We start from the raw sequence: 15,313 nt of genomic DNA, 5'->3' as shown, positions 1-15,313 counted from the left end.
CCACAATAAACCATCTCCACAATCAATCTACCATTGACCCAAAAATTCCCATCGATCAACGATCTAAATATAACCCACATTTTAGATCAATATTTTAAATGTAGAGTGAAATTCTTCACACTTACGGCTGAGATTCTAGGACGTTTGAAGTACTATTTATTAGAGTATGTTTTTCCTCTTCAAAATTTTAAATGGTCATAAGAATATGCATGATTTTATTAATAGAGTAGAAAATATTGAGTCTTGATCAATGGATTAACCATTATAACTTCATTTTGGAGTGAAATATTGAAACTTTGAAGTGGGTTTTGCTCACACAAAAACATTCTGTTTTGTTTCAAAAATAGAAAGCCATGGAAGTGACTTTGCAAGTTGTAGAAGGCATGTTTTTAATAAAAGAAATGGTTTAAAGATTAAAACTTTTCTTGGTGGGTCTTTCCCTCATTTTAGAAGTGGACAGCTTTCAAGTGTATGTGTCCTCGTTGCTCTAAAATGATTCATGGGTTCATTTAATTCTTGCTGTTTTTTGTGTTGGTGAGTATGTTATGTTTTTTGTTTTGATTGAATTGTTATTGGTTTGCTGACTCTGAACTGAAAAATGTGAGCTTTTTGGTTCTGGTGTTCATGTTTAATGATGGTTGATGTAAGTTTTTAAAGGTTGTTGTTTATTGGTTTGATTGTGTGATTATGATTTTTTTTTTCTTGTTCTGTTGCTGATTGAAATGTTGTTTTTTGGTTATTGGGATCTCAATGGCCTTTTTCTGTTGCTTGGTGACAGTAATTATAATTTTGAATTTGTGACTGAGACTTGATTCATTCTAAGCAGATGAAAGCAAGTAAATTGTATTGATATGAGTCTATTGGACACTGAATGTTTTTTACTCTGTTGTGAATGGTTTTAGCCATGGATCAAGGAGTTTCCAGCAAGCGGGATTTCATTTCAAATTACTTCTGCTGCAGGGTAGTTGTTGTTTTTTAATTTTATTTATAGGATAAGGAAAATATGATATGATATTAGGTTTTGGGATTTAAATTCTCATTGATCAGTTTTGAATATAGTTTTGAATTTGAACTGCATTCATATGCAGATTTTTTCTAGGAGGAGACGGAGAAAAATGTCAACTGCAAGGCCTAGAGGTTCTTCCCCAAAGGGATTCATGCCGAGAGCACCAGTATGATCAAGCACCAAGAAGAGAGACTTAAAAAACAAAGGAGAAAAGGAGGGTTCGATTACCCAAAATCTAGTGAAACTGCAGAGGCTAACAAGCGAACACTGGAAATAGAAGTTGATAAGGATGATAGACTAGACATTGAACTTCCTGAGGAGAAGAAATTTAATGAAGAAAAGATAGTAGATAAAGTATTATTGAAGCATAAAGAAGTCACTCTTAAGCGTTAATCAAAATTGTCACGACCGAATCCCGGATCCATGACCGGCACATAGGCAAGGTTCCCTTCCAAGGTTCCGTACCTATGCGAACCCAAACTTATATACAAACTTATCCTTCAAAACTCAATCAGAGTTGTTCAACGCAGCAGTAACAACAAAACTAACTTTATAATATAATTCGATTGTCTTAATACAAGAGTTCATATATATTCATAGTTTTGGAGCACTAACTTGACATAAAAGGAAGGTACAAATTACAACCAAAAAGCAGGTTCGAAAGATTCAACAAAAGTGACCTGCTATCAAGCTATAAGCCTGAAAAGGATAAATAATGAGAGGGTGAGTTCAACAACTCAGTGAGTAGATAACGTTCAATATACACACACGAGGTAATACAGCAATGAGAATATATATACAATTATGGCTTTAGGTTCTTATTGGAAGGTTTCTCAAATAGGCCATAACAAGAAGATTATATGGTAAAGCTCGTCAGAAAATCAAAATGCAATGAGCATGAGGCTCCGTACTGTGAGATGATCAGTCCACACAGGTTGGTGACTCCCCCGACCAACTAGGGTTCAAATACGATGTGCACAAAGACTAACACTACCTGTTAGCATGGGCATTCTGACTGACATACCATAGGTTCATAATCGTAATCAAACAAACATATTCATATCTCAAAGCTCAACTCATTACATCAATCAAATGAGGAGTTATCAATTCAGAAGTCAATTCAAAATATATGTTGGTTCATATCAAGAATTCAAATTCAATAATTGATCATGCTTTATCATAACAAGGATAATAATCAACATATATATTATCAAGAAGCATGATTCAATTCATATTAATAAATCAAATATTTATACTATTTCTCATTCATATGGAAAATTATCCACTCACCTGACTCAAAAGCAAACAACACTCACAAGCTGAAACCGAAGGAAATCCTACTAACATCCTGCCGGTAGAATATCAGGATTATCTGAATACAAATGAGACATATTCAAAAATGACTCAAAAGAACATTTAATCTATTTAATACACTTAACTAAGAGTGTATATCGTAACCCTATATGTTTTTGAACTAAATAGTTAATTTTTCTCAAAAATCCAAAATCTAACGGTTTTCCCGAAATCTAATCCATAATAAAAACAACTAATAAAATTGGTAATAATTCACTAAATAACCCTTAATTATTCATCAAAATAATCTGAAAAAGCTAGTATTACATCTAGGGACTAATCTGGAATTTTTCCATATTTTTAGGGCCAAATTGTAACTTTTGTCAAATGGAGGACCAAACTGAAATTTGTCATAAATCCATGAATATACTGAAATTATGACCTTAATTAATCCTCAATTCTGTCCAGGATGTATCATTATGCTCCAGGGACCATTCTGGAATTTTACCAAATATTTAGGGTCAAATTGTAATTTTTGTCAAATTGGAGGACCAAATTGAAAGTGTTAAATTCTCTTATCTATACAGTAATTATGCTCATAATTCATATGATATTCTGTTCAGAATCTCGGAATATGCTCCAGGGACCAATTTGCAATTTTCCAAAGTTCGGGGACTAAACTGTAATTGTCACAAATTGAGGGACCAAATTGAATTTTTGTCATCTTCAACCTCCAAATCCAGAATTTCAACAGAAACCTACTGTTCTCCCCTGATTTTTAACTCAAATTTCACCATTTACACAATTCTATAACTCAAAATCATCACAATCTTTCATAATCAACTAAATCATCAATTAACCACAACAATTAACCTTATAACCTTCAAATTAATTCATCAATTTAAATCAAACACAAATTCTCAAAACCCTAACATTCATCAAAATCAAATTAAAGCTTACTTAAAACATATTATACACATTAAACCATAAATCTTACCCTTTTTTACTTATTTCCTCCAAATCTCTTCTTTTTTTCCCTTATTTTCCTTCTTTTCTCTTCTTCTTCCTTTTCCTCCCTTCTCTCTCACGGTTCTGTTCTCTAATTCAGATCTCTCTTTTGTTTTTTTTTTTTTTTTTTTCTATTTATATTTATTATGTTATACAATTACTACAATACCCTTATTTATTTATACCCACACTTTAAGCCTTTAAGGGCTTTATTGTATTTTCCTATCTCATTAATTCAAAACATTACACAAATGGTCGAAAATGGAAGTATCAGTAGAGCTGGTAAGGGTGCGACTCTGCCACAGGATAAAATTGTTGTTGAGGGAAGTCAATTTGATGACTTAGAGAATGATGGCATTGTAAAAGACGAGAGCATCGCAACTGATGAGAAAATGACTGGAGATGATTCTTTAGAAATAAAATTAAAGTTGGAAACGGAAGAAAGTTTGCGTAAGCTAGAAATCGAGAGGCTTGCTGAAGAAAATTTGCGTAAGCAAAAAATCGAGGGCTTGCTGAGGAGAACGTCTCTAAGGTTAACAGATTGTTTGTTTATCCACAGGTGGTGAAACCTGACATAGAAGTGTTCCTTAATAGTAGTCTCTCAACTCTGAGTAGCGAGCCAGATGTTTTGATTATGGGAGCATTAAATGACTACCTTGAGGTGGGAAATGACCCATCTTAATGGGGATTGGTGGTCTTGTCAGGTTCATGTTCCAAAAGAAGCATATAAGATAGACTTTGTGTTCTTATGGAAGGTGGAATGGATGCATTTGGATATGATAATTTCTTGCTTAAGGAAAAACAACGGGAATTGGAGAAACTTCCGATGGAGCAAGCTGAGAAGGAAAGACTAGCAGAAGAGCAGAGGCAAAGAGAAGCAGAGAAGGCTGCTAGTGAAGCTGATAGAGCACAGGCAAGAGCAGAAACTGAAAAAAAGGAGAGGAATGTTGCAAGAGCTTGATGAAAAAAGACTGCAAGGTCTGTTGATGATGTTTGGTACATAGAACCTAGTGAGTTCAAAGGTGAGGACATGGTCAAGTTATATTTAACAAAAGTTCAGGTTCACTAGCCCATGCTAATGACCTTTGGATTCATGGGGAGCATTATAATTGGATGGACGGATTGTCCATTGTTGAGCAGTTTGTCAGCTCTGATACAAGGGAAGCTGCCTGGTGGTCTGCTAATGGTATGTTTAAATAGATCTTCTTTAATCTAGTAATAGTGCTTTTTTTTTCTTTTTACAGTGTCTATTCAGCTTAATGGTCACAAACTCGCAATTGCTGTTTATAATGAAATTTCAATCTGTTTTGGTACCTTTTAGGAAAAGGGGGTGTCTTTGATGCATCCTCCTTTAGATTTATTTTTTGTTTAATTTATGAAAACTTGATCGTCTTAGTGTAATTTTCTGAATTTCAAGACTGCTAAATCCTACTGCCTCTATGCTTTCTCTTGTCTCAGGCTGAGAAAACAGCACGTATGAAAGCTGGAACACAGGAAAGAACTTTGAAAAGGTTTTTGCTGTCACAAAAGCATATAGTTTATGCTGAGCCTCTAGATGTTCAGGCTGGAAGTACCGTGACAGTTTTCTATAATCCTGCTAACACCGTTCTGAATGGTAACCCCGAAGTTTAGTTCAGATGTTCATTCAACCATTGGACCCACCGCAAGGGTCCATTGCCACCTCAGAACATGTTGCCTGCAGGTAATGGCTCTCATGTTAATGCCACTGGTAAGCTCTTAGTTCTAGCTTCTATTCTGTCTTTTGTGCAAGCAAGTTCTTTGTATTCTTAATATACTTAGTAATTTTATTCCACTTAAAATGGTGGCTTATCATCAGTTTATGTGTTATTATAGCATTCATATTTTTGTTTTTGAATCATCTTTTTTGTTTATTCCTCACTCTGGATTTTTCTTGTTTTTCTTGTCATGGAAATTGTGAGCAGCATCATACAACTCACAGATGACATCCATTGAGTTCAAGTTTAAAGGTGTAGAGTGTGATGGCATATCATGTCAGTACATATCACTTGCTTTTGTTTCCTGCTGACTAAGAGAAACAACGTAATTTACAAATGATGTCGTGGGTTTGTTCAGGAAAAGAAAGGTTTAATTTTGTGTGTTTTTGCAGTCAAGGTTCCACTGGATGCATACATGATGGATTTTGTATTCTCTGAGAAGGAAGATGGTGAGGTATTTTACAATAGAGAAGGCATGGATTATCACATACCAGTGTCTGGAGGAATTGCGAAAGAACCTTCAATGCACATTGTAATTTTACATCTGCTACTAACGATTAGTTCCTGGAGTACATATGCAAACCAATTATCAACTCTCTCGGTTTTTTTTCAATAAATTTCCTCATCACAGAAAACTTCTTTTGCCATCATATTTTTGTTTTGTAACTTCATATTTATTCTTGAACATGTGAAGAAGAAATGATCTGAGTTTTGACTGGGACACTGTACAATGTTTTGATGACATTAATCTCCCTATCCTGTTGTAGCTTGCATACTCGTGCATATAAAATCTCTTTCAGTTTTAGAGCTTGAAATGGATCGTCCATTTTGAGTGACACAAAACCATAGGTTATACTACAATTTAACTTAACCCTTATTTGGTTGAAGTCTGCACAACGGTGGTGGTCCTTCACCAACAACCGTAATCTGTCCATTGTCACGCGGGTTTGAATTCCTGACATGAGATGCATCTTCTTTCTGCATTTAATTACAATCCAATTGACACATCATACAAGTCATATAATATCATTTATGGAAAGAAAGTTTTGCTCTTAAAGGTTTGAAATTAAGAGCCATGGAGCCCAAACACGGCCAATGCATCTCTTTCACATGAAAACTACCTGCTCAGCATTTGTTCTAGGAAGTTCATGTCTTCATGTTGCGTTTATGCTGCCACTCCGTGTAATTGTGGAGAGATTAAATGTCACTGTTGACAACTTGAGGCAACTGATCGAAACATCATTATACCCTACCGAAGGTGAAGGAACCAAATAGAACATGGTTGAAACTATGTTTTTTAAATTTTTATTTTTATTTTTATTTTTGTTAAAATTTAATATGATTTATATGTTTTGATGTGCTGATGTTAAAAAATAATTTTAAAAAAAATAAAAAAAATATCATTTAACATATATTTCAGTATAAAAAATTATTTGAAGAGCCTAGTTAGCAAGAGAGCTTGCCATATATGTTAACCACCAAGTTTGCCATAATAGCTAGCCATCAAAGATGCATCCTTTTTGGCTGGCATTGAAGCGACCACAAACTGGTGGGGATGCTAGTTCTGTGACTTGACTGTGGGCCGGGGGGGTGTTTTGGGGTGCAAGTTTCGTTTAAGACTTACAAAATTGTTGTATTTTGGATCCATTTTCAATGTCCATATGCATCAAGATCAAAGGTAGATCATCATGTTGAAATTAAATGACTTGTTGGGGGAACCTAATCTAACTAGTGATGTAGGTTTTGGGTTGAATTGCATGGATTCAGAAAATCATCAACGTTGTTTTTTTAAAAAAAAATTAAAAAGTTGAATTTGGTTTTCATCGGTTCGCAATTTAAGTTGATTAGATCAAATTGTTTTTTTTTTTTTTTGCCTGTCTGTAAAACTATATATCAAGGCCCTGTCAAAAGCATTAACATGATCATTGAGTTAACCCTCTCTCATTTATCATCATGATTTTAAAAACCCACTAATTATAATCCCATGGAAGGGGGGGGGGAAAGCATGAAAGGAAAGGGAATTAATGTCTGCCTTGCTTATCTTATCATCAAGATTTGTTAATCAAGTGGCTGGATCCCTTTCGGATGGTTAGGAAATGGTTTCTTTATTTAATGATTCGTAGACAAGCTTTTGATAAGTTGATTTTTGTCCATTCAAGTCTCATACTTGGATCCCACGTAATTATGTATTCAGCTCTCAATCCCAATAATTAAGTCAAGCATGTTATGCCCTGATTAATAATCATCTCACTTTAATCATCAAGTGTTAGCACTTGAAAAATATACATGCAAAAACTCTTTTTTAAAAAAAAATAATAATTGATTTTTTATGTTGACATAAAAATGATGAGAAATTCAAGTTGGCCAAGGAGATAGAAAGTATAAATGATTCCATCTAGGATACTCTAGTTAAAACATTGTTGATAAGGTACTCAAGAGTCTTATCATTTGCTTTTTGTATTGTTGTCCAAAACAACACTTGATGTTATTTTTTAGATGCATGTTTAGTTTAATAATGTGGTGTATGATATATTTTTTTTAATTGAAAACTATGTTAAAATATTTTTTTTGAAAATTTTATATTTTTTTATATTAACACATCAAAATCATTGAAAAAAACACCTTAAAATATTAATTTAAAAAGTTAGAAGCTACTGTAATATCAAGCAAGCACTAAATTCCATATTTTCAATGTTTGTCTAACATCATTTGTTATTGTCCTTTATTCAAAAAGGAAATATTTAACTATATTAGCTTTAGCCTTTTGTAAGACTTATATTCTTGGCCCATCAAACTCAAATTCAAAAATTCAGCTTAAAATTCAACCCAAATAACCTTTTTATTTAAAGAAAAGATTGTAAAAGAATTTTCTTGACCTCTCTTCTATTTTTTCCCTTCTTTATCGTGACTTCCATCCCAAGATCTAGAGATTTCAGTTTTAAAACTTAAGCTTTTGGGTTTAAAGAAGGGTTGAAGCAACGAGCAAGTGATTTCTTTTTTTATTATTATTAGAAATTGATGGCTAAAGGATTAAAGAAGAGTTTAAGGTTTTATTATGATTTGATGATGGAATGATTTAAGAATCTTAATTCAAGTTTAGAGTGTTAATTTTGGCTTAAAACAAATTGATTAAAAACTGAAACTATGATTTTAAAGGAATAAATTGATTTTAAGGAATATGTAATTTTTGAAAACCAACAAATCAAGATTCTAAAAATCTCAATCAACCAGTCGATTAGTTGGTGTTAACCGATCGACTATTTGGCTTATGCTTCCGATCAACTAGTTAGCTTAAATTGGTCGGTTGGCTTGTGATGGCAATCAATTGTTTGGACATTTCAATTGACTGGTTGACCTAACAATAGTGGTTAATCAGGCATGTTAGGTTCAAATAGTTTGGATTATATTTGGGATCGATTAAGTAAATTACTAGTTCAATTTACATTTTATGTTATTTTTTATTTGATTCATTTTTTAGTATTTTTCGTATCCGTTATAGGTTTTACTAACATTCCTACTAACGATCTTCACTACTCTCCAGTTCTACATCCGTTTGTCTTTTTTTTTTTTTGGATGAGTGGAATAATCTTTAATATGCATGTAATATAAATAATATAGGTATGTTGATTATATGATGAATACAATTAATCAATTCTTGAATATTTATATATGTTGCTTTATTATCTAAGTACTTATCTGCTCTTAAATTTCACATTCACATTCTGTTGAATTTAATTTTGTTTGATATGACATTTGTTTATATGTGTGTGTGTGTGTGTGTGTGTGTGTGTGAATATCTATTATGTTTTGATATCAAACTTGTGAGTAACTTCATATTAACATAGAGTAGTTAATTTATGTGCACATAGTATTTTGTATACTTAGCTAATAAAAAAGACACCAGCATGTGTTGATTAATCCTCCCATAGTGATCAAGGTTGTAAACCTCATATGTTATTGGAACAGAAGGGTTTCATCTTTTATATAAGTCAATGGCTTTGTCTGATCTCTAACATGTATTTAATTACTATATGTTATTATGCTTAATGTTTTGTGTGTCTATGTATAGATATATTTGTTTTAGTTCTTATACTTATAAATTGCTAAAATATATATTAAATGTTATTCCCTTAGTAAGTTGGTCCAACTCACCCCTCCATTTCAATATTTTTTCAAGTTCTTAGCTCTCATTAGTAGGTTGACTTTTAATTGAAAGTTCCTACTACTTTTTTTTGTTAATATGTCTTGCTTGCTTCCACGAGGTTTTTTTATTATTATTATTTGTGATTTAAAATCTTATACACTCCATTGTCACGTTGTTTTCTTTAAAGTCTAGATTTTTTGTTTCAAATATTGAATTTTATTTAATATAATAAGTATTTGAAATTATGAATTGAAATATTTGAAAGATTACAAAATGTTGCATGAAAAATGTTGCATATATATATGTTTTATGATATGTATGTTTTGAAACTTAATATAAATGAAATATTTCATAACATCACTCCTGCAATGCCATCACAAAACTCAAGATTCAGGTTGCTACAGATGGATACACAAATAATCATAGTTATGTGAAGCAGATTCGAAATCTAGTGATTTAAATTTATTTGATAATTTTGTATCGGAAATATATTGATCTACTTATATCTGAAAAGCCTTTCACAACAAAGTGGCTGTAGTTTAGTGGTGAGAATTCCACGTTGTGGCCGTGGAGACCTGGGCTCGAATCCCAGCAGCCACACGTATAATTTTTTAATATTTTTTGCCAGGGGGATTTTTTTTTTTATCAAATAACTAATTTTAAGTTTGGATTGGGACCTTTTATATTAAAACAGTTTTGGAACCCACTGACTTTGAGAATTGATCCTGAATCATGAAGTCCTAAAAGTTAAGATTGAATGAATACGAAAATATCTATTTTTTTTATTTTTTTATTCAAATTTGTAGCCAATATTCAATAAATTTTATTAAAATTTCTTTAAATATATCTAGTAAATATGGTACTTTGAACAATGATCCAGAATGATTAAATCTTAAAGTTGTGATTGAATAGGAAAATATATATATTTTTTTTAATTCAAATTTGTAGCCAATATTCAATTAAAATTTATTAAATTTCTTTAAACGTATCTAGTAAATATGGTATTATATCTTAGATAATGTTTGATTATTATTTTGAGATTAAAAAAAAAAAACAGAATAATAAGGACAGGAAGACATGTTCGTATGTCTTTCCTATTTTTTAAATGAAAAAAGATTCACTCGAAAACTTTAAGCATTTATTTTTACTTCCTTATATCCTACCTCGGGAAAAAAAAAAACACTTATTTTCGACTTAATCTTAAAAAAAATATAAGGTTGGATTGAAAAAACAAAAAATGCAGCTCACTTCTCATAGGGCATGAGACTAGATCTTCTTGGAACAAAAAACAGATGCATCTGGAACAGGATAAAGAACTGTTTTCCTGAGGTAGAAATAGATAGTGCAAAATTAATTAAAGGCCCTTGGTGTGTATAGTGCTCACTGATCAATTAATGACTTCCACGACCACATAAAACGTAAATCTTGGTTCTATATCACTAGAATGAAGTTTATTAGTCCATAGCCCACGTTAAGAGGATGTTTGTTTATGAGGCAGCTTTTATTTTTAAAGCAAAACCGTATAAATAATATATTTGGTTAATATTAAAATTTAATTTAATGTTTGTGGGATCGGTGAAAAAATATGTTGAAACCACAAGTTTGTCGAAAACAGCTTAAAGTTGCTTCTCTCTTTCTCCTACAATCTTGACAATGGAGAGTGAAACTCTCCACTATTCATGTAAACAGTGGAGAATGGACCGAGTCTGATCCAGTAAAAAAAAATTCAATTTTTATTTTTATTTGTGTGTTATTCAAAAAAACAAATATTTAACGTTATTCAATGACACTACATAAATTAGAAGGAGATCGCATGATGTAATATTTGCAGAATTTGATCACAATCTCAATTTTGTTCCCTATGATATTTTACTTAATATAATATTGTTGCATGCTTGAAAAACCATAGAAACTATAGTTATTGTCAATTGGATTTCGTAATTGTAGATAATTTAATAGAACAATAAAAAATATTTTATATATAGTATTATTTATTTCATGATGTAATATCAATATTCAAATTAAAAATCATCAATATATATATATATATATATAATCTCAGTTTAAAAAGCATTTTTAACCAAATATATTAAACTAGTTTTTATTCAATCTTAATTTTAATCATATTTTTAACCAAACATATATAAATATCAATTGGTCAAATCGACTTGATACCAAATAGAAGCTTAGTTTTGTTTAGATTTGAAAAAAAAAAAAAAACAAAGTAAGGAAATGAGATGTATCGGAAAATGAAGAACATCACCTAACTCAATTTTTTTTTTTTAAAAAAAAAAACAATGTTCAATCATGAGATGAAAAAAAAAAAAGATCAAAAAACAAATTGAAGTGAACCCCCATTTAATTAGAAGCACAAAATAAAAATAAAAATAACCATGAAAATCAATTTTTAATAAATCACATATCGAATAATAAAATTTTTTTTAAAAAAATCAATTACATAAAAAAATACAGAATAAAAAACAATAATTAAAAGCAAAAAAGGCGCAAGCACTTTTCCGCTCAGGTAAACTAACCAAACCAACGAGTTTTGTTATGAGATCGAGATAACCCAACAGAAAGGAAAACAAAAAAAAATCATGAAACCCTATTTTTAAAAAAAAAAACTAATGTCGAATCATGAGATAAAAAATATAATATGTCCCAAGAAACTAATGCCGAACTTTGTCTTGGGCCATTTGATCGAAAGCACTAAATAAGAAAAAAAAAACCATGAAGAATAATTTTCACCAAATCAAAAATCAAAGAATAATTTAAAAAAAAATCAATAAAAGAAAAGGATACAAAAGAAAAGATAGTAATTAACAAAAAGAAGAAGAAGAAGAAGAAGAAGCATGAGCCCATCCCAGTTAACTTGCCAAACACACAAGACAAGTCATGAAATCAAGAAAACTATATATATATATAACCATGAATCCTTTTTAAAAAATCAGCATCAAGTATTGAGATTGAAAAAAAAAAGTAAAAATAATAATGTGAACTCATATTAGCTTATAAAACTTGTGACCCAAGCCATTTGATTGGAAGCACTAAAAATAAAAATAAAAAAACCACGTAAGCTCAAATTTCAATAAATCAAATGTCAAATGATGAAAATGAAAAAATAAATCAATGACAAAGGCGATTCAAAATTAAAAAAAAAATTAAAATAATAGAGATCAAATTTTAAAAAAAAAAATCGAAAGGATGACTAATTTTAGATTGAAGAGATAAATTAAAAAGAAAAATCAAATATACAAAAGAATTAAAAGAAGAAACCACTAAAACAATGAGGATGAAATCTTAAAAAAAATAACAAATTAAAATTTTCAATTAAAGGATGAAATTAAAAATAATTGAAAGTTTTATAAAAGAGGCAAGAAAAAATGAAGGCAAGAAAGAATCAGAACTAAATTTGAAACACAAAAAAATGAAAAAAATTAGATTGAAAGGTAAAATTAAAAAACAAATCCAAAATTACAAAAAAACTAAGGAAAAAAATTATAAATCAAAAAATTGATGATTGATACTTAAATATCCCAACCTAAAGGACTACCTTGAATTTTTAAATATTAAGTGCGAATTTCAAGGGAAGAGAGGGGGACGAAGAATAGAAAAAAATTATTGGTGCCAAACCTGACAGCCTTTGGCCAAACACATGGCCTCTTTGAGAAGGTTATGACAAGGTCAATTAAATGTCATAGTGAAAGATGGTATTTGACCAACAAGCGACCTCATACGCACTGACGCGTGTTGCATACATGAATAGCCTTTTATTATAATTTTATATATTAAATTACACAATTACCCCTAAACCAACCTAATAATTGAAAAAAATATAATGTCAAATACGACAAAACCCTTAAATATAAGACATAGCACTCCTGAGAGCATATGAATCATTTATCTATTTATTAAAAAGAAAAATACAAAAATGCCCCTGAATGTTTAAATTTTTTTTAATCAAATGACATAAGGGTATTTTCATTATGTATTATAAAATAAAAAGATGTAATTGCCCCATTAAATTATGAAATGCCAAATAAACCTTTGTGACAATACTAAAGAAACCAAGTTGATTGGCTTGTTGTTTTTTTAAGGATAAAATAAGTATTTCACCTAAAAGTTTAAAAACACCACCCATTACCCTTGTATTTTTCACTTTAGGTTATGTTTTCTCTAAGTCTCACCCTCATTAGCCTAAATTGGTTCACAATTTGATCTCACAAAGGCTATGTAAAAACAGAATAAAATAAAATCCTTGTGAGGAATGGATTCATGGTGTTATGTGAGGGGATCTATAGTGCATTGTACATAGTGAATTCTACACACATTCTAGATTTACTTATAAGATTAATCTGAAAAGATATTTAAGTTATTGAATGATTAAATCAATCATGCGAGTCTTTTTTTTATTAAAACAACATTATTATTTTTTTGAAAAATTCTTGGTGTTAACCCAATAATGTTTGAATTGAGTTTAGTAGAATTAATCATATCACTAAAAAAATTGATTATATCAATTGAATTTTACCAAATCAACATATTATTTAATTCAACAAAAAATTCTATTCAAATTAAATTTTGAATCTTAAGTTTTTTAAATTAACTTAACGTCGAGTTTAATAACATAACTTTCCACCGAAAGAATAAAGAGAGAAAAAAATTGTACTAGAAGAACGACAAGAAAAGATGGGGTAAGATTTGGAATTGGAATAGGTAACTTTGTGGAATGTAAAAATCTATCGTTAGAATGGGATCACACTCACATACTTGTCCATGATGAAACCAAATTAAGCGTTGACCCACACATTTCTCTCAAGTCATTATCCAACAGATCCTTCTGATTTGAGTTTGAGAAAGACACCTCCCTTTACCCCCCTCCCTGACCTAACTTGTAATTGCCTATTTGTAATTATACTTTAGTTATTTATGTTTAGAAACCTATAAAACCAGTCCCTCACTCTAATAGCTAATGGACTAAGTTATAATCAAGGGTAAATACAGGGATTAAAGCACAATTCACTCTAATACACCTACAATAATAACACTCTCTCAATCTCTACGCTATCTGATGCAATCCCCAAAACCCAGGAAGCTTTGAAAACTGGAAGTACTGATAGATATTGCGTAGATACAAGTTCGAGAAACAGTTAAAAACCCACCTCGCCACATATCTCAAGGCAACAACAGCAATAATATTGCTGCTGGCCAACTAATAAAAGCGCTTCTGTAAGTGTCCTCCGTCCTCCTAGGCAGCTGTGTACTCTTTAAAAAAGGTTGCTGCTTCACGCCTTCTTGTACTAGTTACTGCTACTGGACACTGTGCTGTGAGAGAAACTGCCTAATGAGGTTGTACTGCCCTTTGAGTAAATTAAAGAGGATAAGGTTTTACTGAAACTTGTGGCACTGCTCTAACCACTTGACTTACACCATCTTTCCCAATCAAAATCCAGCCTTTCCATTGATTGCAACAAAGAAATACTGCTCAATTTATCTAATGAAATATTATTTAAAAAATAATTATTATTTGATGAATTATCAATTATAAACACACTGAAAATCATCTAAAGAACTAACTATTCTTATCCATAGGTGGTAAATTATGACCTAACATGACTTTTGTTCTATTGATTTTGCTCTTAACAGCTCTCAAAACCATTTTTCTAGGACTGGCTGCTATTTGGTTTCTGTGGGGGCGTTTGGATTTTAGTAGCGAAGCCCACCAATACAGTGACCATTTCAATTGTGAGGATAAAAAATTACCGGGTTTTTTATACAAATATTTTTTATTTAAAAATATATTAAAAATAATTTTTTTTATTTTTTTAAAATTTATTTTTGACATTAAAAAATAATTTAAAAATATATAAAAAATAATTTAAAACTAAAAAACTTCTGACAAAAATCTTAAAATTCCGGTTGAAGTGCCACTTTATTAAGATGGTAATCAAAAACATTACAATTATTACTTCTCTTTGCTGCTTTAAAATTGTTTTTCCCGTATCAGGAATTTTGGTTCAATAGGCCATTAAAGCTGAACCCCCACCCCCCATTTTTTTTGTTGTCTTTTTCTCTCCTTTTCCCATATCAGGAACTGTAAAGTTTGATGCCATTGAAGCCTGTGAC

General features: G+C 30.8%; 1 long non-coding RNA gene and 1 other non-coding gene across 2 annotated transcripts; one reads left to right on the top strand and one right to left on the bottom strand.

Annotated features, from left to right (window-relative positions):
- Positions 1-1,439: 1,439 nt before the first annotated feature.
- LOC118047598 (uncharacterized) lies at positions 1,440-3,407 on the bottom strand. The gene is made up of 3 exons (XR_004687335.2): positions 3,297-3,407; positions 2,297-2,378; positions 1,440-1,705 (listed from the first exon to the last, which is right to left on the bottom strand). It is a non-coding gene; the product is annotated as an uncharacterized lncRNA (long non-coding RNA).
- A 6,308-nt stretch (positions 3,408-9,715) lies between these two features.
- Positions 9,716-9,787, top strand: TRNAH-GUG (transfer RNA histidin (anticodon GUG)). The gene has a single exon. It is a non-coding gene; the product is annotated as a tRNA-His (tRNA).
- The last annotated feature ends 5,526 nt before the right edge of the window (positions 9,788-15,313 follow it).

The sequence above is a fragment of the Populus alba genome, chromosome 11, assembly GCF_005239225.2.
Source record: "Populus alba chromosome 11, ASM523922v2, whole genome shotgun sequence".
NCBI classification, from domain to species: domain Eukaryota; kingdom Viridiplantae; phylum Streptophyta; class Magnoliopsida; order Malpighiales; family Salicaceae; genus Populus; species Populus alba.
This window is presented reverse-complemented; position numbering and strand designations above follow the sequence as displayed.